At 46.0% G+C, this 24,216-nt stretch overlaps 1 protein-coding gene across 3 annotated transcripts in view; it reads left to right on the plus strand.

The window, feature by feature from the left end:
- The first annotated feature begins 6,959 nt into the window (after window positions 1-6,959).
- The window catches only part of MINAR1 (membrane integral NOTCH2 associated receptor 1), a 39,635-nt gene continuing 22,378 nt past the window's right edge, over window positions 6,960-24,216 (plus strand). The window contains exon 1 of one of the 3 annotated variants that reach the window (XM_049705024.1): window positions 6,960-7,047. The gene's annotated coding sequence lies outside the window, so the exon portion shown is untranslated. Of the gene's footprint in view, window positions 7,048-7,323; window positions 8,381-24,216 lie in introns of those variants that run through there. The other 2 variants (XR_004475985.2, XM_004278338.3) reach the window with 2 other exon arrangements.

The raw sequence follows: 24,216 nt of genomic DNA on the forward strand, positions 1-24,216 counted from the left end.
AGGTGTGAAATCATCTGACCAAGAATATTCATTGTATCAATGTTTTAATAGTAGAACTTTTGAAATTACCTACATATCCATTCATGGAGACTCATTAAATAAATTATGGGCGTCTGTACAATGGAATATTATGCAACCATAAAATAGAATAAGACAATTACATGTAAATCTACATATATCTCAAAATAAAAAGTTTAATTTAAAAAAAGAAGGGAGCTTGATAGATGTTTGATCCCCCAAATATCTTGTTGATGGTGAAAAAAATTAATTTATAAGACAACGTGTATAGAATGTTGTCGTTGTGTAAAAAAATAAAAGACTATGCTGATTTACTTTTATTTTCATAGTCTGTCTTTGGAGGGACAAGTAAGAAACTGGTGAGTCAGCTGTCTCCAGACAGGGTAACTGGTTGGTATCTTTAGAATATTGTAAAATTTTGCACTGTTGTCTGTTGTAAATGTATTACTTATTTAAAACAATAAATTAAACAATTTATTTAACAATAAACAAAGTACCACTCCCATGACTCCTCGATGGCCTCCTCGGTGTCCCCACGCCATTCTGCACTCACTGATCACCCTGAATTATAAGGGCTTCTTGGCATCTGTCTTTCCCAGTGGACAGTGAGACTTTTGAGGGCCATATGTCACTCATCTCAGTATAGTGTAAAGGTTCAAAACATAGGTTCTAGAGTCAGACTACCTAGGCTCAAATCCCTGCTCCAGGTCTGTGACCTCAGGAAGTAATTAACCTCTATGCACCTCAATTTTCCATCTGTAAATGGGGATAATAGTATTATCCATCTTACAGGATTCTTGTATGGATTAAGTAAGGTAAGACTCAGAACTGATATCTGGCATGTACTAAATTCCAAATGACTGTCAGCTCTTGGTGACATCTCTGCACTCAGGGGCAGCTAACAGAGGGCCTGGCACATTGTGGCACTCGGTGTTTTCAAGGAATAAACAGGTGCATACCCCGCTGTGATCCAGTGCTCACAAAGCTGCCTTTCTTTTTGCTTAGCTGGTTGATAATTCTGGATGATTCAAGTTGTCCAGTAACCTGACATCCCTGACATGATAAAGGAGATGGTTATTTCGGTAGAAACCTGGAGGCATGCCCATTTGTGTCAACCCTAAAAAATTTTTGTTTATCTCAAGGATCCAGATAACTCCAGGGAGATAATGTGATCTCAGAATGAGGCTTAGTTACCAGACTTTCAGCTAGAGAGGCCAGCCTTTATCTGATCACAAAATAGCACCTGAAATGCCAGCAATTCAAGTACAGCATAAATGGATTTTTCTTAAGTACTCTTCTCCAATGAGTTTCCCTTCAATGAACTCCTCTTTGTCAGGAAATATTATTTAGGTTGGCTGAATTGAAATCCAGTTTCTTTTTGAAGTTCAGTCAAGTGGAGAAAATGTTAGATCAGCATTAGAGAATTCCTACTTTCTGGATGACCTTGGTGGAGTCATTTCATACATAGTGCTGTGGCTTTCTTCTCCTGTCTGTCAAGTCATGATAAGACAACAAACATATAAACCAAACCCCTGCTCCCTGACATCACGAGGATACTGTGAGGTTAACATCAAGCTTGGGCTGGGAACTGCCCAGATAAAACACTGTGGAAATATAGAGCTGATTCTACAGACAGGCTGAGCACATACTGTGTGCCAGTCCTTCTACTTGGATCTGGGGACTTAAAAACTAATGAGATTCATGTTAAATAATTTTCTAAGAACACCTAAATCATTTGAAAAATATTTACTGAGCCCCAAACTATGTTTCAGGCACTGTTTCACTGCCTGAGATACATAGTGGTCAGAATCCACAAAAAGTCATCCTTTTGCTTTCCAAGTAAATTGGATGCTGTCAGATACTTGGGTGCTGTTGAAAAGAAATAGAAGAGAAGCCTAATTATTTCCCTTGGGGATTCCTATTTCAATTCTCATCTTCTACCATAAGCAATAACATCTATGGATTGTCTAAACATCCTTGTGTAATTATGGTCTCAGTAAGAAGGAGTCATAGTTTTTCTGTAACAATGCGTGACTCTTATCTCATCCGGACCCTGCAGATCAGTAGGCAATTAGGAGGCACTGTGTCCCCCAGACCGCGATGCCCAAAAGTTCTTGGTTTCCCCACTCACCCTTGTTCCAGAGCACCTGGTCTCTCTCCTCTCCCATCTCACACAATGAAATGAAAAAACTCAGGGACTTCCCTGGTGGTCCAGTGGTTAAGACTCTGCATTTCCACTGCAGGGGGCCCAGGTTCCATCCCTGGTTGAGGAACTAAGGTCCCACCTGCCACATGGTGCTGCCAAAAATAAATAAATAATAGATAATTTTTAAAAACCACTCAAACCATGGACAGAACTCCTTTTCCCTTCCCACCACCTTCCCCCCTCACTCCCAGAAGCCTCACTTTTTGAGGGGATAAAACCTAGCAGTTAGGACAGGGTTCAGGGACTCTCTTCTGGGCACCCCTGAGACTTCCAGAGTATGAGAATTTCCAAGAGTGGAAAGCCAACCTCTCATTGCCAGTCAGGACTCTGGGTTGCCAACCTCAGGTCCTGACTCTGGTCTACATGGGTGAGAAGGGAGTTTATTGGAAGGATCCTAGGAGTTGACTGAATGAGTGGGAAGGCCAGAAAATCAGGCTTGGGAAATGCACTGAGGGAAACTGGGGGTGGGGTGAAGACTGAATCACAGTCAAAGCCTTGTTTAGGGCTCTGCTGTTCCCAGTACTGAACTCAGGGCATTGCACCCTAGAGGTCACTACCCCCAAGGGAGTAGAAATCCCAGACAGCAGACCAGGATGAGGTCCGGCTCCGAGCATCCAGCCACAAGGGAGCTGAACTCACCAGGCAAAGAGCGCTTCCTGCAGCCCCCTCTCCTGCATGGGGCACAGGGCCACGGTGCACAAGGCATGAGCTGCCTGGTGTGCACTGACCAAGTAGGCAGGCGGTCTGGGCTCGGGCCCACCTCTCTCCTCTCTGGCTGTGTCACCTGGGAAAGGCACTGTACTCTCCGGGCCTCTGTTTCCTCAGCTCGTCCGTGAGAAGCTTGCAAGGATTCTGGGATGCACAGAGGACAGTCACCAGACTGTCACCAGATTCTTTTGCACCATCACTGGCTTCAGATTCATAGCATCAGGCAAGAGCGTTGGGTTGGCCAAGCTTCAGCCACATGCCCTATCCGCCGGGGTTCGGGAGGAGAGGGGGTATTGAAGTTTCACGAAGGGTCAACTTCCTCCGAAATAAGAAGAGAATTCAGAATCTGGGCAGCCAAAGAAGTTAACAAATGTCCTTTCCACCTGGCAAACAGCCCACCGCAACAGCTTCTGCTTGGAAGGGGCCACATGCAAAGCGGAGAGTAGAACCCAAGGGTTCATATTCGACTAGGGTATGTCCAACCTAAGGCCCAGGCTTCAGAAAATGACCACGGGTGCTGAGAGACTCAGCTTGGTCTGAAGAGGCCCTGGTCTGCAGCCTGAGTCAGGGAAGTTCCTAGGCAGCATGGCGGTGCCTGAGAACAACTCGTGCCCCGTCCCACCCCCGGCAGCATTTCAGGACATTTGGGCCGCAGCCCACTGTGAACCCTGGCGGAGGATTCATAAGATCTCAGTCCCAGTTTCAGATCCGTTACTAATTCACAGCTTGACTTCGAAGTTTACAGCTCCTCTGGGCCTCATTTCATGACTGGTAAGCTGCTGACACAGTCTCTACCCATGTAACTCACCGTGAAGTAATTGGGGGTGGGGAGTGACTGTGTACCCCACACCCACACCTCCAAGTTGTCTTGAAAGCCTGTCACTGTACTTGAAATCCCTGCCACTGCTGCAATTCCCCTGGGAAAAGATGTTACATCAGAAAGGCTTTCTTTGGGAGGTAAAGTAGAGACTACTGTCTTCCTATAGTTTGAAACCAACGTCTGAAATGATCTCTGGGATTTATTTCTGCTCGATAGATATCTTTTTAAGTTGTCAGTTCTGATGCAGGACAAGTGAGCCTTAATAGGATGGGATCTAGGAAGACCCAGGTTCAGGGCGAGGCCTACTGAGTTCTGTACTGGCAGGTGAAAAGCCTGGAATACACAGGAGCAGTAAGGATACAGGATTCTTGGGCTGCTCAGAGGAGAATCAGAGAGTGAGGTGCGAAGCATTAGCCATGGGGCACCCATGCCAGGGGCATGATGTCAGGCCAGCAAAGCAACATCTCCTCTCGGGATCTAGAAGTAGATTACAGCTCAGCCTTTCAGGCCAGAGGAGGGAACAGTTTCCCTGTGCTTCAATTTCTTTTTCTTTGGTACAAACAAGATTTTGTCTAGACGCACAAGATGCAAGGCCTTCTCCTTCCTCCCTTCTCCCTCCCCTCCAACCTCCCTCCCTCCCTCCCTCCCTCCCTTCCTTCTTTTCTTCGTTCCTTCCTGCCATCTGAAAAGCCACAAACATCTGCTGAGTGCCTATTATGATACTTCCAACTTTGCACTTGTTCGGTCTTCCCAATGACCCTATGAAAGTTCCTATTCCTCTTCTGGAGATGATGAAACAGAAACTCAGAAAAGGTTAAGAAACTGTGTGTGTCAAGTCAGCAGGTGAGTTGGAGATAAAAATGTTTGCCTAATGGTACCACATCCAGTGCCTTTTTCTAATACTTCAATATACTTAAAATGTACCCAGAGGAGATCTAATTATGATGGACCAAAAGGTATTAATGTGTGAATATACACAGCCTTCTCCCCTACCTCTACCACTAAAGAGAATTCTGATTTCGACCACAGTTTTCCCTTTCCCTGTCTAGAGGGAGGAGAAAATAGGTAGATCTACATTGCAGAGTAAGGGAAGGAAGGGGGAGAAGCAGAAAGATGTATGCTATGTACTTAGAGAGTATCTGGAGGATATCGGTGAGAAAGAGACTCTGAAACAGCTGAGGTAAGAAGGAATTACAGAAGACACAGAGAGGAAGATGTTAGTCCCTGAGAAATTCGGATGAAGGATTTGATTAATGATACATTTCTTTTGGCTGCTGGACTGTGTTTCATTGACAAGGATACTTTACTGAGACTGGGTCACGGGGATCCCCATAGACTGCTGAAGATTTCATAATCAAGCTCAGATTCTGTCTGAGGGAAACCATGTTTCTCAGCCCATATATTAAACTTAAGTAAAATCCGACATTTCAAGTGTTAAAGGATAGAAAACAAGCCAAGTAATTTGTCCATGTTCACACAGGTAGTTTATATCATTTAATGGATGTCTATAATCAGATCTTCAGATTCCAAATTTAGGGCTGTTTCTCTTACACCATGTTGGGTTTTCACATCTTTACCAATGATATTAAGAAATGCAATGTGGGGATCTGGGAGGAACTCCATAAGAAGTGGGGGAAAAGTCAAGGTTGGGGCTTCCCTGGTGGCACAGTGGTTGAGAGTCCGCCTGCCGATGCAGGGGACACGGGTTCGTGTCGCGGTCCGGGAAGATCCCACATGCCGTGGAGAGGCTGGGCCCGTGAGCCATGGCCGCTGAGCCTGCGCGTCTGGAGCCTGTGCTCCGCAATGGGAGAGGCCACAACAGTGAGAGGCCCGCATACCGCAAAAAAAAAAAAAAAGTGGAGGCTGGATGGTTTCCGGGTGCTGATTCCATTTCTGTTTGTGGTCTGGTGCCTGGTCCCCCATCTCCTCCTCTGTCTCCTTCTGTTCTCCAGACGAGAAAAGGAAAAACAAACAAACAAAAAAACCCAACAGCAACAACAGAATTTTACTTACCCTGGGAGTGTAGTGCTATGAATTTGTATGATTTTCCCCCAACTTTATGCTTTGGGTCCACAGAGAAATGGTGACTACGGTTTGGTATCATTCTGGCACAGTGAGTGATGCAGAGAAATGACCTTCACTCTTCCCCAGGAGGGCAAGATGGCATGGATACCAGGATGTCCCTTGTGTCTGTAGAAAAGTAAAGGGACTCATAGAATTCCAGCCTCTGTCCAGAGAGTAATGCCAAAGTGGGTGGCCAACCAGAAAGTGAGAGGACTACCTCCCAAGGCTTCTGGGACAGGCTTAGGGAAGTTGGGAGCCAGGAGGGAAAGTCCTTTGTAACTATGGATACAACTAGCCACCTTCTGGGTAGAGTCTAGTGATGTTAGGGTCTGAGATCTACACTCCGCATGTTCATTTTACGCTGTTTTAAGTTTAAAACGTTGGTTTCCAAACAGTTCTTCTGGAAAAAAATTTAAATAAATCTCTAGCCTGCCTCAGCTGAACTAAAGAGAAAAGAAGATTTTTTCCCTTCTCACCTTTTCTCATTTTTGTCCATTTTGTCCCTTCTCACCTTTACAAAGTTCTGGTTTTTCCTCCCAGTGCTTAGTGTCTATGGTGGTATTTTGTGGAGAAATGGGAGAAAGAACAAGAAAAAAGTAAAACTTATTGATATATATATATATATATATAAATTTGCTTAGGTCTCAAATAATTTTCCTCTGAACTCAAGGAGCAATGAGGATCCTGAGAGGCTCAAGGTCACTTCAGCTATCACTAGACCTCTTACCTTGACACACTTTATTCCTTGGACTTACGTCTCTCTTTGCCAAAAACAATATTGCAACAAAAGACAGGCAGTACTATTTACGATTTTTAAATCTCCGGGGCAAGGTAGAATGAATCAGACAAACTTTGCTCCCATCTTACCCTTTCAGATCCTTTCCCCCTCTCTATAGAAGGGGTTTAAACTTGCCTCACGAGAGGTACTAAGAGGCAAATGGATTTTAAACGTCGGGCAGTGAGGAGCTCTGAGAAAATCAAGTAGTCAGCACGTATCACCCCGATCAGGCATTATTTAAAGTATCCATTTATTAGCAGGTTCACTTTTAGAGCGCTGTCGCCAGCGACATCCAGGCAGCGCGAGAAGGGAGGCTGAAACACGTCTGAGTCCGCCCCCGCCCCGGGGCCGGCGCTCAGACCACAGGTAGCAAACGTCTGAGCTGGGATCCTGGCTGCGCTCCCGGAAAAGCCACCGACTGCGGCCCTGGGAGAGGGCTCTGTCCCTGCGGAGGTAAGCTCCTCAGCCATTCTGTTCCGCGACTCGGTAGGGGCCTTTGCTTTCCTTTTGCAATGGGATCTGTCGGTTCTGCAACTACACTCTTTTTGCTCTTTTCTTGACGAGGGGACCCAAAGTGCTGTTCATTGGAGCTTCCCCAGCCGCAGGGACAGGATCCGTATAGATGGTGGCCCCAGAGGCGGCTGCTGCGTTTCAGCCCCACTGCAGCGCGCCGGGCGACTCGCAGAAGGCCTCCAGTTCTAATGGATGTATCCAATTTGACTTTTGGAAACCCTGGGCTTGGGGGTGTGTGTGTTTGTGTATTTGTGCGTGTTTGGGGAGGGGGTGATCACGTGACTGCCAGTCGCTCCAATCTGGGTACCATTTAAGCCCAGTGCACCCAAGAGGGAAAATCAATGAGCGAAGTGACCACTCTGCCCTGGCCTTGCAAAGGACTGCGGAGTCGGAGGCCGGGGAAGGGTGAGCCGAGTGCACCGGGGAAGAGGAGAGGCGAGGACGCCGTTCGCCCCTGCTTGGCCGCTGGGGGCCGCAGTCACCTTCAGCTTAGGGGAGCGGGGAGACGCGAACCCCTTTGGCGGCTCCGGCCGCCGGGCTCCCTCCAGCGCACAGCCTCGGCTCGCTCACCCCCAGAGCTGCAGCCGCGACCCGGGACCGAGCGGACGTCGCCTTCCCCGAGCTCTGGCTGGGCCCCCATCCCGCCCTACCCGGCCGCAGCCTCCAGACAGGCAGCCACTCGGCGCGTCTGCCGCGCCCCTCCCGGGCCCGCCCCCTCCGTCCCCCGGGTGCGCGCAGTCGCTGCCCGTGCGCCCTGCCTGCCAGCGCGCCCCGGGCGGGCGAAGATGAGGAAGCTGAGCCGAGTTCTCTGCCGCCCGCTTCCCGGCCCGCGCCGCTCACCGCCCGCAAGCCCGTGACGCGGCGGCGCCGGCCGAGACACAAAGACCGCGGCTGGGGCCGCCCGGGGGCTGAGGCCACGTCCCGGGGCCGCTGCGAGCCAGAGCGCCATGCGAGCCGGTGCCGTCCGCCCGCTGCCCGGGAGAAGCCCGAGCGCCCGCCTTCGCCGCCGTGCGCCGGCCCCAGTCCCGGCTGCAGCCCGGTGGGCGCCGCGCAGGTGAAGGCAGAGCCCGACCCGGGGCGGCCGAGGCCACAGCCGCCCCAGCCCCCGGGGTGCGGCCTCTGGTGCGGACCCCGGGGTGTCCGAGAGGCGGCGGGGCCCGGCGGGTTCCGGAGTCTTCCCGAGCCGCGGCGTCTGAGGCCGGGCTGACCCCGGCGGGAAAGAAGTGGGAGCCCCGCAGGGCGGCGTGGGCCCGGCGCCGGGGGAGCCTCGGAGGTAACTTCGGAGAGCCCGGGACGGGCGGGGGGCGGGAGCGCACGTGTACTTGAGTGTGCCGGTGCGAGGTGTGTACGCCGTGTGCCCGCGGCTCGCCGCACACGCGCGCGGGGTGTGAGGTCTGGGGCTGCGGGCGCACCTCCCCGCCTCCCCTCGGCCCCGGAGCACTGCGGGCCGCAGCGTTGGGCGCTGTGATGGGCAAGGTGTGTGTGCGGTGCTGGGCTTGACCAAACCTGGTGGAGAGATCGGGGGTTCGTTAAGCGAGTCAACGGGGAAGGATCATCCAGTTTGGGGCAAGTTTTCATGGCTGAAAATTCCCTTGTAGAAAACGGTGTCTTGAGGGTTAAATAGGCGAGCACTGTGTGCAAAACGCCTGACACATCAGAGGCGCAAAGTAAGACGGAAAGCTGGACGAACCCCAGCTGGACCGACCAGTGCCTCCAATTCTTAAATTGAGATTTCCAGTCACGTTGACGTGGGATGGGATCGTTGTTCTTCCCGAGGAGATAAGGATGTTCAACTTCACCTGCCAGAAACACAGAAGCCAGGCCTGGCGGGTGAGGAGCGTGCACTCACACCCTGTCTACCTCGTACCTCTGCAGCATTCCCTACCTGTTCCGCCCTCCCTCTTTAAGCGAGTATTCCTCCGGGCTACCACATCCAGCCAGGGTAACCGTTTGTCTACTCTCTCAAGGGTGCCGGGAGCTTCTGGCGGCATTTGAGCAGCTTCACTGGAACAGTGCCCAATCCAGCATTGTTTTGCTGGAAGACTGTAGCCGTGTTAAACTGTTGTGTAAGGTGGTTGGGTTCAGGCACACTTTTCAGTGGGAATTAAGTATCGTTTGCGGAAGACCTCAGCTGGGGGATCCAGAGTCTCTGCGATAAACAATAGAGATCAAAAAAAAAAAAATAGAGATCTATCTTAGAGGCTTCTAGCCCATTTGTCTTGTGCAAGGGGCAGAGTCCATGCTGCCGCCCTCATGGCTGTGATTGGGAGCTTCACTGCCCCAGCTGGCTGCGATATTACGCGTGGCATAGAGAGTTGCCAGGAGTGGTTTGGCAGCAGGGTATCGAGCCAGGTATGCACCCCTTTCTCCAGCAAACAAGCTGTCGCCACCGCCTCCCCCAGATGGAGAAGTTGGGTAAATGACCCTTCCTTCCCATTTCTATGACCACCAGCATCCCTGGAGTCTGCTCTGCAGGTAGGAGACAGCAGACAGCTGTGGCCGCAGGATGTCTTTTGGAATGCGACCCTCGCAGCAGTATTTTGAGGACAGTTGAAATAACAGAAGGAGCTTCAAGAGAGTAGGGTGCCTGCTGCTGCAGGGAGAGTTGTACACCTCCCCGTTAGGGGCTTTCTTTCTGTGTATCAGAGGAAGGTAGAGCAGGAGACAGAAGGGGGAGTCTGCAGAAAGAACACATTTAGAGATTTTCTTAGGTTACTGGAACCTGGAAGGAAAACCTTAAATGTCTGGTCAATAGAGTCTGATTTTTATTGTGCGTGTCTGAGAGGTTTGTATAAATCTGAGTCTGTGTGCAAATAAATGGCCAGAGAAATAATAGATCAAACAGTTTATTTGCATTTCTGATGAGTTTGGTGAGGAAGTGTTGTACAGCAGTTAATACTTGGAAGACAGACAAAGGTTTCTTTGTTGGTGTTGTGTTCTTTTTGAATTTTACATATATAAAGTCCTTTTTTTTTTTTTCCTGGCCAGTGCTAGAGACAAAATTGATACATCTTTCCAGCTTCCAAAGCTTTTGTAGCTATTAACCCTCTGATATTCCCTCCGAGACATTCAGTTGCCTCTGTGAGGTTAAGATGTCTGTCCTGTCTCTACCCACTGCACACAGAACTGGTCTGGGTGTTTTCTCACTCAGGAGTCCCCGAATAAGCCCTTTCTCAAATCTTGACAAATGTGAAGCAGAAGGCAGTGTTGCATCTATGGCTTTGTGCTTGCGGGGGCAGGGATTTGATAACCAAGAGAAGGAAGGGGAAGACCTTGCTCCCTGCTTCTGCCAAGTGGTGATGTGTGTTCTCAAAGTAGCCGGGAAAGGTTCCAGATTCCTCTGGGGCTGTGTTGCTAAAGCCCACTGATTAGCTTTTCCCACTGACATTTGGAGCTTACCTGCAGACTTGGTGTAAATTGAAAAAAAAAAAAAAAAAGAGGGGTATGGAGTTTAGAGACAGGCAGAGGCAGCTGGTGGCCAGCCTCAGGTATGCTTCTAACTTCACGCTATGACCCTGGTAAGTTACTTAACTTTTCTGCATGTTTATATAAAATGACAGAGCATCAGACTAGACCATTCGTTTTTTTCCCCTCCTTCTCTCTCTCTAAGAGTAGAGCTCTTTAAGAGTAGAACTCTTTAAGTTAAATCTTATATGAAAGTTAAGTATATGAAACAGATTAAAGATGAGGGTGGGACATGGCAGCCTGTTCATTCCCAAGGTAATGTCTGAAGCACCCTCTTGGAACCACTTACGGCACCCCAGAACACAGTTAAGAGAATGCCTAGAAGCCTTCTCTCCAGAATGTGGCATATTCCCTCTCTGAGTGTTTGAGATGAACTACTGTGGTCGCCTAGTTCTGTGTTATTAAGGAGGATCTGGCGCCTGGTCCTCTTCGATGGCTAGCTAACCCCCTACAACGTGGGCTCCAGAAAGATCAGGATGTCTCCAGCCCGAAAGCTCCTAAACAGAGCACAGTAGCTGGCAGGTACGTAGGTACTTAGTAAATGCCTGCTGCATGGATAAGAAAGTGAGGGAGTAAAGTTATTTTGACCGAACAGGGACTAATGGATGGAACGACTGCAGTATAAACCTTAGGAGGGCAGGGACTTTGATAGACTTGTTGCTGCCTAGCACAGACAGATTTTGGCTCATTGCAAGAAAAACCTTTAAACTAGTTCAAGTTGGGAACCGATCGCTCTAAGAGGTCAGCAGCACCACGCGTATGGTGGTTATTATTCTGCTAATAAAGAGTCTGACTGTCTCTCCTTCTGGGAACATGGAGGATTGCAGTTCCCTGGCCACATGAAATTAGATGTGGCCTTGTGCCTTGTTTGGCTGGGAGCTTTCAGGGTGAGCAGGTGCCTCACTTCTTTGTTCTCCCTTTTCCTCTGCTCCAGGACAGTCAAAGTTCCATGGGATTTCCCTGGCAGTCCAGTGGTTAGGAGTTGGAGCTTTCAAGCTGCTGTGGCCTTGGGTTCAATCCCCGGTCGGGGAGCTAAGATCCCATAAGCTGCACTGGGGCTGCCCCTCAGCCTGGGCCCCAGGCTGAAGGTGATGTGGGGCAGAGCCCCTGGCTGACTCACCTTGGTCATGTCCATGGATAAGAAATAAACCACTGGTGTTTTAAGCCACTGGAATCTGGGGACAGTCCTGCTGCAGCATAACCTAGCCTATCCTGATGGATGCAACGTGTAAAGAGCTTAGGATAATGCTGGTCTGGGATCAGAACACATCAGCATAGCAGTGTTATCCAGGAAGGCCAGAGATTGCTGAGACAGGGCTTCATGGCGATTAGAACCTTGGTGTGATTGAGGCATGTGTTGTCATCTTTGCTGGTTGCAGAGTTCATTTGCTAATATACCCAGGCCAGTCTTTTAGAGAAGGACCCGTGATAACCAAAGGCCTGATGCATAAGACATAAAACGCTGGCTTAATAGGTTAGTGGGAAGAAAGTGAATCGTTAAGTGTGTTCACCGGTCAGGGAGAAATGCCCATTAGAAGGCAGATAATAAAAAGAAGCTCTTGGGCTTCCCTGGTGGCGCAGTGGTTGAGAGTCCGCCTGCCGATGCAGGGGACGCGGGTTCGTGCCCCGGTCCGGGAGGATCCCACATGCCGCAGAGCGGCTGGGCCCGTGAGCCGTGGCCGCTGAGCCTGCGTGTCCGGAGCCTGTGCTCCGCAACGGGAGAGACCACGGCAGTGGAAGGCCCGCATACCGCAAAAAAAAAAAAAAAAAAAGGAGCTATTTTGTGAGCTTGGAATGAAATGTAGGGGAGTTAGTGGAGTGAGCTGCAGGGCCAGTGTCATACGGCTGTGACATGCTGTTGTTTCCTTTTTTATCCAAGTTCGAGAACTACCTGCTGAATGCACTACATACACACACACAGACACCATTTAATGCCATCTTTAGCACGTGATGTGTTGAGCACGATTACTGTATGATTCTTCTGGGGCTCTGTTGTCCCATGTTCTCAGCCGACGGGAGCTTTCACGGCAGGCTTTTCTACTGGCTTGGCCTGTAGGAACGGTGCCCTACAAAAGCTCTCAGCGAGCGAGCCCCCCACCTCCTCTCCGCCATGGACGCCTTCCTCAGAAGCCCTTCCACCTGCTGTGCCCTCTCCTCCTGCCTTTCTCCTTGTGTCCTGGCGAGCAGTTTTGACTTCCAGTGGCTGATGTGCTTTGATTACCACATTGTGGCCTCTGTAACATCACTGGGATTTTGAGAAAGAAAAAATGTATGCAGGATGCTAAACATGCAAGCTTTACGGTGACTTAAGGAGACTTCAAGTAAACAGCTGAGAAAACAAACCAAAAAAGGTCAATAGGCCAGTAGGGATTGATGGGAGTCCTGTGGGTGTGAAGGGCTCTAGAACCTCCTGGAAGCCTGGAGGGTTGACCACAGTCGTGAGAAGGCCAGCCAGGAGACACGGGAATGGGGCCTGGAGTTGAGGTTGGAGAACATGGAAAGCCGTTTGGCATTGTGGGTGCAGGATGGAGAGCAGGTGGCTGGCGGGTGGGTTGGGGGGGATGGAGATGGGTAGTGAGTGGGCATGGGTGCGGTGGGTAGTTGGCTCTGGGCCCTCTCTCCCTATCTGTCCCGCCGCCACGGGTGCACTTCCTGTGCCGTGTTGAGCATACCTCGTGCAGCTCTGCCTCTCCCACCGAACTGTGGGCCTCTGGAGGAGTGGGACAGTGTCTCAGTCCCCGTCTTGCCCCAGTGACCGGCACGGAACTGGCACAGGCTGGGCAGTGCAATAACGCTGTCCCTGTGGAGGAGGGAATGAGCATCGCGTCGGATGATTCAGAGGCCCTCTGCAGGGGCGGGGGAGGCCTGGCTCTGTAGCTGCCGCATGATGAAAAATGGAAAGATTCAGTCCGGTAACCTCCGTCTGAGTCAACAGTACGGTGTGGCCACTGGAAAGATCCTTAGCTGAAAGATGGCATCCGGAACGAGGAAGGGGACATCCGTTATTTTCTGTACTTCAGTATAAGGAGGCTTAACTCCAGAAGCCCACGAGCCAATTGGAAATTATTTAAAGTACCAGGGTGCATCAATGCCAAGATGTGTCTAGTCCGGCATTCCCAGGCAACTGTCAGGGCAAGGACAGTACCAAAGCCTCTTGGGGATCTTTTATTGTACTGTATTGTATTGTATTTTTTAGATTAATTTTTATTGGGGTATAGTTGTTTTACAATGTTGTGTTAGTTTCTGCTGTACAGCAAAGTGAATCAGCTATACGTATACATCTATCCCTTCTTTTGTTGAACTTCCTTCCCATTTAGGTCACCACAGAGCATTGAGTAGAGTTCCCTGTGCTATACAGTAGGTTCTCATTAGTTATCTATTTTATACAGAGTATCAATAGTGTATATATGTCAATCCCAATCTCCCAACTCATCCCCGCCCCCCCGGGGGGATCTTTATAAATGTAGATTTCAGGCCTAGGCCTGATCTGCATGGGCAGAAGGGCTGGGCTTGAGGCCTGGGCCCCTGTTTATCCCCCCATGGTTACAAGTGCTGTTTGGAGTTGCCTGAGGAAGGGGAAGATGCGAGTCAGAGACCTCGTCCCCATCAATAGGAAGGATACAGGGCGGTTGCAGCTAGGTCCTGAAGTGAATGGTTGGAGGACGCCGGAAGGATCAGTTCCCTGTCTTGGGGCCGTGGTGCCCAGGCAGGCATGGGTCAGGGTTGCTGTGAGCTTGGAGAATGGGGAGAGGGATGTGACAGTATGACCTTCCCCGTGTCCAGGGTTTTAGGATGTATTTCAGGATTACAGTACAAGAGAGTCCTTATCAACATCACGAATTATCATTATCCTCAGCTGCCAGTCAGTAGAGGGTTCTACCTGACAGGCTGGGCAAACCAGATCTTATTTGATCAATTAGAGCAAAGCATTTGCCTTCTGAGAAGGACTGCAAACCTTCCAGCTATGTCAACCCTAAATATAAGAAAGTGGAGAGGACAAGACTTCCTTCCTTGCCTGTGTGCACTGGTGGTCAGGGATTCAGGCCCTCCATTAAAGAGGTACCCAGCCCCAAGACGGCCATGTCCTAACCCCCAGAACCTGTGAATCTGTGACCTTACGTGGCGAAAGAGACTTTGCAGATGTGATGAAGATCTTGAGATGGGGGGATCATGCTGGATGATCGAGGTGGCTCAAAGTAATCACAAGAGTCTACCAACGGGGAAGAGGAGACAGAAGAGTTAGCGATGGAGATGTGACCACTGGAGTAGAGCTCAGAATGATGTAATTGCTGGCTTTGAAGCTGGAGGAAGGAGCTGTGAGTCAAAGGAAACTGGGCAGCCTCCTGGAGCTGGAAAATGCAAGCAAACAGATTCTCCCTTAGAGCCTCTGGAAGGAGTGCAGCCTTGCTGATACCTTGACTTAAAAACCCATTTGGTCTTCTGACCTCCAGAACTCTAAGATGATAAATCTGTGTGGTTTTAAGCCACTATATTTGTGGTAATTTGTTACAGCAGCAATAGGAAACGAATACAGCACAGCCTCTGAGATGATCGATATTTGCCACCTAAGTGTTGGGAAGCCACAGAACTTTGCAGAACCAGAGGTGTAACTTTAACTTTTTCTGGTGGCGCTGGACATTCTGGGGAATCTGATCAGATCTTCACCTTGGTCAGTGTTTCTTGAATCCTAAAACTCTACCCTTTCTACAGTGAACTCAACAGAGGCCAAAGGTTCCATCGACTGCAGTTTCGGAAACACAGTAATATAAGTTCAACACTGTCCCCAAAGTGTGAATAGTCACTGAGACCACATAGCCACCGCAGTTATAAGACAGCCACACACAGGATCTAGATTATGCATTTACATTTATAATGAAATGAAAATAAACAGGTAAATTAAGACAAATCATAGAAAAATGGCATACCATTTTTCCCAAACGGCATGTATAGGAAAATACATGCAAGGAGGGTTGGAAAAACTTTCCTAAATGAGAAATGAACTAGAGGGTTCTTATACTGTTAGGAAACATTTTGACTTCCCTCAAATGGTATCTGTCTGTACCTCTTCATCCCAACAGTCATCATCTGGTCCAGGGCCTCATCTCTTCCTGGGAAGTCAAAGGTCAGGAGGGAGGCTGACATAGGGATGATTTTAGGTGGATAGAGGGGAAGTTAAGGATGCTCCCAGCTCTCATTATTTTTTCACTGTAAAATGGAACATGAGTGGTGCCTGAGCTATTTTTGGAGATGTTTTGGTAAAGAACATAATCACCTTGGAGCTAAATATTATATCAGAGACAATAAGCTAATAAATAGTGTTTATTTGTGCATCATATTGTATAAAGTGCCTTCCTGGCCAACCAAACACGCCAGTCATGCTTCAGCCTCAGGACCTTTGCACTTGCTGTTCCCTCTGCCTGGGATGCTTGCTTTCCTCTGCATGTGGTTTGCTTGTGGTTTCCCAAATAGGTATTTGGGAACTTCATTCAGATGTAATCTTTCCCCTGAGGACTTCTCTGAACATCTTATTAAAAATTGCAAAAAAAAAAAAAAAAATTGCAGCCCCCATCCCTGGCCCCATGCTTTCTAACCCCTCCTCTATTTTTCTCCATAGCATTTTCCACCATCTAATGTACTATTCATTTTACTTATCTATTTTGCTTATTATCTGTCTCCCCACTAGAATATAAGCTCATGAGGGTAGGTGTTTTGTTTTTCTTTTTTTTGGTCTTTTTGAATACCCAGCTGTATTTCTTTTATTTTTTAAATTTATTTTACTTCATTTCTTTTTTTTTGGCTGCATTGGGTCTTAGTTGTGGCGTGTGGGCTCTTCATTGTGGTGTGTGGGCTCCAGAGCATGTGGTCTCTGTAGTTTGCAGCATGCAGGCTCTACGTGAGGCATGTGGGCTCAGTAGTTGTGGCGCGCAGGCTTAGTTGCCCTGTGGCATGTGGGATCTTAGTTCCCCGACCAGGGATCGAACTCACGTCTGCTGCATTGGAAGGCAGATTCTTTACCACTGGACCACCAGGGAAGTCCCCCTGCTGTATTTCCAGTAGTTAAAACCATGCCTGACACATTCCAGTTACAAAATAAATATTTTTGAACGAATAAATGGGTGTCTCATTTGACCCTGTTAGTAATTCCAGGAGGAGGAATTGATATCTTACTTTTCTAGGTGAGAACACCAAAGATCAGAGATAATAATTTACTTCCCCAAGTTTCCATCGCTGGGGTTTGCCTACACATCTTTTCTTCTTTATTTTTTATTAGAAAATCACATATTCCGAACATTTAACTAATACAGACCTAAAACAAAGGGAAGGAAAAAGCACTGAGAGATAGTTTTTATTAACATTTTGGTATATAGGGTGTGCATATAGATAATTTTATATCCTATTACAATATGCCATTTAGAAGCACACTTTTTACTTAAGAGTACATCATTAAAAATTAAACATGTCAATATGTATATCTATGCAACATGGCTTATTAGTGGCTGCATGACTGCAATTTTATATAACCAATTGTTAGCTACAAAGGTTATTGCTGATTTTTTCTTATTATAAGCAACATTAAAGAGAATATTCGTAGCACTTGTTTTTACACATATCTGATTATTTCCTCTAGATAAGTACCTACAGGTGTGGATTTGTTTTATTTAAAGGATGTGCATATTTCAAGTTTAATGCAGATTACTTCCTGGAACGATCACACAAATTTCTCTCTCTCCAACAGTGCTTGGGAGGGCCCACTTTCCCACATTCTCCCCAACAGTGGTCTGAGTCTTCTTAACCAATCCCAATTCAGCAGGCAAAAATTCCATAGCATTTTGGTGCTTCTTCGCCTTAGAAAGAAAATATCATTTTTATTTTCTTTAGATGTGTAACGATAAGGCAGTCAGACAAACTGCTGTTTTAGTTTACTTTCTTTGTTTATTAGGATGTTGCCCAGTTTTTCCTTTGCCTTTCTGTCTTTGAATATTGACTCCTTGTCTTTGGGGTGGTTCATTCTTTCGTATTAATATTTAAAGTTTTCTATAAGATGCAAAAAGTTTCTGCATTCTTTTCTTTTTTCAATTTCTGTGATGTTTACTGACAAGGTAAGTCATTTTCATTTATCAAAGTTGACGAATCTTTTTCGTCATGATTTCAACTTTTGGAATCTTGTGTGGAAAAATCTTTTCACAACTTCAGATTATTTAATCCTGGCTCAGATTTCCTTCTTTACATTTAATCTGTTATTTACTTTTGTATATGGCAAAGAATGAGAGCTAACTTAATTTTTTACCAACTGTTTAACTGATTTTTCTAATAATACTTAACTATTAACTATTACTTAACTATTCAGTAACATGCTTTACTGAATAAAACATTATTTTCTCATTGACTTGAAATGACACCTTCCTCATAGAATGAATCCTTAGCTACGTTTAGGTATGCTTCTTGTCCTTTTATTCTGTTCCATTGATTTACCTGTCAAATTATACTTATAGGAGCTTTGTATAGTAGGCTTTAAAATTTGTCTATCCAAATAGATTGCCATTTCGACCCAGAATTCTTAACTAATTAAAATAAAGCAAATAGCTATTTAGCGTTCCCTTTAACACACAGGCCTCTCACCATAAAAATGCAAAATCAGCAAAACATAAGCAACAACAAAAAACTGTCGTCAATTTTCTTAATAGTTACCTTTACAGCCTTATTTATAAAAATTTTCTTTTGGCTCTGTTTTGACAGGTCTAAGTGGGAACTTGTTTATCTAGTTTTTAAAACTGATGTTCATTTTAAATCAGCACATATTTTTTAAAATGCAGAAAAGTACAGAAAATAACCTAAAACATGTCCACGTACCATGGAGATTAAATAGGTGTTAACATTTTGTCATTTTTGCTTCCATGCTTTATTTTTTTTTTTTAAAGAAAAGACTATGAGGTAGTTCAAGTTCTACCTGCTCCTCCTTTTGTTTAATCGCCAGCGATTCACCCCACTGGAGAAGGAGGATTCTGTCCCTAGGGTTATGGGAATGGTTGCCTGACATCTGACTCTGGAAGATGAGACTGAGAGCAGCTTGTTAATCACATAGACTCACAGTCTGGGGGGAGGACACAGCACATCACACAGGGCCACACCGGGATTGACTTGGGAGCAGAGTGAACAAGCAGGGTCTGACAGGGGCAGGCTTCATAGTAACAAGAGGGTGAGGTGACCCCTGGTTCCTGTGGGAGGATGTGATTGGCTTGTTTGAATATCCCTGGTCTGGCAGGGTACCAAACCTGCTACCCAGGGATAAGTAGGAACCACCTGGTCCCTTTGATGAGGATGGTAATTTGGCCAGGGGATCCTGTCTGTGGGAGCAGAGTAGGGAGAGGAGCTTGTGGCTAGATCATTCGAGACCCTCCAGGTCTCACCAGATGTCAAGACAGCACATAATATTGGGCCTTAATTTTAGGCGTTAAACCACATTTTTCCTTCCCCTTCTTTCTCTCCAAAGGAAACCACTCTGCCAGACATGGTATATGTCATTTCCATATATGTTTTTGTACTTTCCTTTTTATATATACATCCCTAAACATTCTATTTTTTTTAAAAAAAATATATCAATGATATACGTCCATTTGCAATTTTCTTTCTCCATGCATTTTTATGTTTTTGAAGTTTATCCTTAAATTTATTTTAAATAAATACATTCATATTAGTTGCTGTATATTATCAATTATTTGAATAACCCCAAGTTTATCTTTTCCTCCACTGTACTATTTTACTATTAAAAAGTGTTTTAATAAACAGTTTTGCCTCCTTTTGAGCCCATGTGAATGGTTATCTGTGGTAACCATAGATAAGCAACATAACCAGAGGTGGATTTGGATGGCAGTAGGATTTGTTTATCTTGAGCCGTATCCATATTGCCAAATTGCTTAATGTTTGCCAGACGTTAATACGTATAACATGAGATAGATACTATTATCATCCCCATTTTACAGCTGAGAAAACTAAGACAGAGAGACTAATAACTTGCTCAAGTCACACAGCTGGTAACTGGAAGAGCTTGGATTTAAACTTGGGCAATTTAGCTCTGGAGTCATGACCTTTAACACTTACGCCATTCTGCCTGTAACAGATACCAACTATATTCTGATTTGGTTTTGACTAATACTATCTTATCCCATCTGCATACTTTCATCCTTTCTGTGACAACATGTTTAGGTATGTCTGTTATAGGTAGCATTTGACTGCAATATTTAAAAAAATTTTTTTAATCCAATTTGAGAGTCACAGTCTTTTAACCAGTAAATTTAGCCTATTTACATTTTCTGTGTATGTTGTATTTGGAAATATTTCTGTCATCTTATTTGTAATTTTTACTTGTCCTAATGTGTCTTTGCTTCTTTATTTCCCACTTTCCTACCTTCTTTCTATTAATTGATTGAATTTTATTTATTCCATGTTTTCTGTACACTGGTTCAGTAGTTTTACATCAAGTTCTACAATTTCTTCCTGTTCTACTAGTGCTTATGCATAAATTTTTTCTAATATACATTTTTTTACTTAACATTAAATGTATTTAACATCCCTTTTCTCCTCTGGAGAATACAGGTAGTACTCAGAGAGTTTTAACCCTGATCATTGCCCCTTCCATTTTACCTCTAAAATTAGTAATTGTTTTATACAGTTGATGTGTTTAGAATTAACTATATGTTTACCTCTTTCTTTAATCTGGGCTCACTTTCCTTCTCTCTGAAGGAGCTTCTTTAATAGCTTTTACAATGAGGAGTGTGAGTGACAAACTGTCTGAAATTATAATTTTTTCTTTATTTCTGAATAATAGTTTATCTGGTAATAGAATTGTAAAACTATAAGTTATTTTTCCTTAGCACTTTAAGGATTTTATGCCTATGTCTTCTGATCTCTATTTTTATTCTTTAAAAATCTGTTTTTAGTTCTACCATTTTCTAGGTAATTCACTCACCACCTTCCCATTTTAAGGCTTTCTTTTCGCTTCTGGTGTTCTTCAATTTCAATATGATGTGTGTTGGTGTCTAAAGGTGAATTCAATTTTGTATGCCTTATTTGGAGTGTATGTTGCACTTTGAGAATTCAAGGTTTTAATTCTGGAGCATTCCCTAGACATTATCCCTTTGATTATTGACTTTCCACCATTTGTTCTTATCTTTTCTGGAACTCCTGTTAGACATGTGTTAAAACTTCTCCTTTGCTCTATGCCTTTTAACCTCAATCTCATATTTTAAAAATCTTTTTATTTCTCTGCACTGCATACTGCTAAATTCCCTTAGATATATATTCCAGTTCAACAATTTTCTCTCCCCTTATGTCTAATATGTAATTTGCTTTGTCCACTGTGATTTTTATTTCAATGATTATTTTTAATTTCTAGAAGTAGTGTTTCATTCTTTACCAGATGCATATATTCATTTTTTCACATCTTCTTTAATTTGGATCTCCAAAATGTTTAAATATCTTTACTTATTTAAAATATACTTATAGCTTTTTAAAGATTGTTTTCCATTTTGTGATGTTCTTGAAGTTCTAATCCTCCTGATTATTTTGTGTCTGCTGACTGTTACTGTTGTGTATTTCCTCTTGCGTGTTGTAATTTTTAAAAATAGTATTCAACATTAGTGTGGCTTCTTTTCTCTTTGGGGCACCCTTGATTGTTCGGAGCAGTTTTGCACTTGTTTTGCTTGTATCCAAAGATATCACCAACATAGAACCTATTTGCACATTAATTTCTTAACTCAAGAGACCTTAAACCATCCAGCAACATAAATTGAGCCCTAACGTATTTAAGGCATCAGCCCTGTTTTACATTCTAAGCCCTGTTTTACATTTAACTGAGAGCCCAGGCAGAAGCTGACAAGTCTCCTTGCTTCCTGTGCTCATAAGCAGGTTTTCCCTCTATTTCATACTCTCACTTACAGTTAGAGAATAGTCCTTAAAGGGTCCCGTCTTTCTGCAGACATCGTTCCCACTCACCATCTCATGGAGGGCCGCTTCTATTCTAACTTAGTAGAAACCTCCTGCACCAGCTCCCCCAGAGCAGCTCCTGCACCAGCTCTGTGATTTTCAATCCTGTCTCTGTTTCTGGCACCTGGAGATTACCTTGCTCCCTTGCAAGCTTAGCTGCACACATTAAGAAAAAAAAATCATATTTTATCCAGCATTTCTAGGTGTTCATAATGGGAAGCTCGTCCCATTTTCTAAGCTTGCCTTCTTGCCAGACCTGGGAAATGCTTCATGTCTTGATTTCTTAATCAAGGGCTTTGCACTAGGGTTGAGCTCTGTGGGGATACATCTTGGCAAAGAGGAGCAAAGCCCCCTTCCCATCTCTATGCTGCCCTCTTTAGCAGCTTTGTGGAGGAGAACTGCCATTAAGAGAGAAAGGGTCTCCTTTCAGTTTGAAATGTATCATAGGTGACACAAGGGGAGGTAGAAATTCCCATCCATAAATTTTAGATTCCTAGAGGAATGCCTTCCTTTTGTAGTTTCACTGAATCCAGAATTTCACTGAATCACAGTAGCATTCACCATCCTGGAAAAAAAACAAAATCCAAAACAACAAGCCAGGTCAGTATCTGGGCTGGAATTACACAAATGCTACAGAGAAATGCTCTTTACTGTGCTTTTCATGAGTGTAAAGTGAGAACATTGTGCCCACGTTCCATCTTGGCCCATTATTTCAGTGTTGGAAAGATCGATATATCATGGCATATGGGAAAGCTTTAATAAGAACACTTCAGGGACTTCCCTGATGGTGCTGTGTTTAAGAATCCGCCTGCCAATGCAGGGGACACAGGTTCGATCCCTGGTCCAGGAAGATCACACATGCTGTGGAACAACTAAGCCTGTGCGCCACAACTACTGAGCCTGCACCCTAGAGCCCGAGAGCCACAACTACTGAGCCCGCGTGCCACAACTACTGAAGCCTGCTCGCCTAGAGCCCGTGCTCCGCAACAAGAGAAGCCCCGCTCACAGCAACTAGAGAAAGCCCACGCGCAGCAACGAAGACCCAATGCAGCCAAAAATAAATAAATTAATTTAATTTAATTAAAAATTTAAAAAAAGAAAGAACACTTCACAACCGAGTTTTGCTAATCCAGTTCAAGGTTGGTGTCATTTGTTCTCATCAGACTTTGGAGTTCTTGGCAGAAGGGAAGATGAAACCTTTAAGGGAGTTGGTGGAAATGAAATTCAGAGAGCTTGTCTTCTGTCCAAAGATTCATGCAGCAATCCTGCAAGTTATATCCCTAAATCGTGTCCTTTTCTTCTGCTCTGTTTTGAGCAACATCCGATGTCAAGGCTTTGAGCAGATAAAAATGCAGAAGGTCATGAAAAGGTGAACATTCACTTTAGCCTCTTACACGGAACCGCTACATTTGTCACAGTTGGAGCATGACATGAGAAAGACACACAGTGTCATGAGGTAGTGGGAAAAAAATCTGGCATCCGTTTTCTGCCCTTCCCAAACCTACAGACTGCTGTGTGGTGGAAAGAGCCATGGATCTGGAGCTGGAAGAGCCTGGAGTGGTCCTCCTGGCTGTGTACGTGCAGGAAGCATTGCCGAGGAAGAGAATGTGGACCCCGGTCTGTGCACCCTGTGGGCGGGTGCCCACCTGAGCCACAGGCCCGGCCCCTCCAGCACCTGCTCTGTTGGTGCTCCCAGCTCCCACTGCCCACAGAATCGAGTCCAGACTCCCAGCCCAGATTCAGCGCCCTGCCTTCTCTAAATGCCCCCTCCTTGCCCAGCTCCACAGTCAGACTCCGCCCCGCTGCACCTTCACGCCTCTGCCCTTTGCCCTGGAATCTGCCCCCTGTCTCCTTCCTCCAGACCCTGAAACACCGTCTTCCTCCTCAGTCTTCGAGGCCTTTGCAGATGGTGCCTCCTCTGCGAAGCTGGCCTTTCCCTGTGGCTGGGATTCTTCGCACTCCCTCCGGGTCCCCGGCTTCTTGTTTATGCTTCTCTGGCACCTGACAGCCAGGACTGGCGTTTCTGCACAGACACTTGTGAAGATAGGCAAGGTGTCAGAAGCCCTGCGTCCTGTGGCCGATTCTGCCAGTAACTCTCCAGGTGACTTTGAAAAATGCTGGCCCTAGGCCCCGTTTTCCAGTTTGTAAAGGCGAGGGGCTTAGCCTGGGTGCTCACCGTGGTCCCTTGCACAGTGCCATGTACACACTGTTGCTCAGACGGTTTGTGAAGCTCCGAATGGCTGCAGAATCTTCAAGAAGACCCGAGGTAGTTGCCCGGGGTGGGCATCAGGAAGGTGACAAGGGGGGCCCGGTCTTAGAGTGACGTGTGATAAGGGGGCTGAGAGGACACCCCTGTTTATTCTGAGTGGATAATTCCAACCTCTGGCCTCCAGAACTTCCTCATGGAATCAGTTTATGAACTTTCTTCTTATTTAAAAAAGAGATGAATAAAGAACTCTGCACACAACCTGTTCTTCTCCTCTTGAGGTGTAATCCAGAGAGGCAGTAACTCACGGGTTTAATGCGGATCCCTGAAAGCACATGATTGAGGACAGAGTTTTCTACAGTGGGAAACTAAAAGTCTTTTTTTTCAAATAAATTTATTTATTTTATTTATTTATTTTTGGCTGTGTTGGTCTTCGTTGCTGCATGCGGGCTTTC

Source organism: Orcinus orca, chromosome 2 (genome assembly GCF_937001465.1).
Source record: "Orcinus orca chromosome 2, mOrcOrc1.1, whole genome shotgun sequence".
Classification (NCBI taxonomy): domain Eukaryota; kingdom Metazoa; phylum Chordata; class Mammalia; order Artiodactyla; family Delphinidae; genus Orcinus; species Orcinus orca.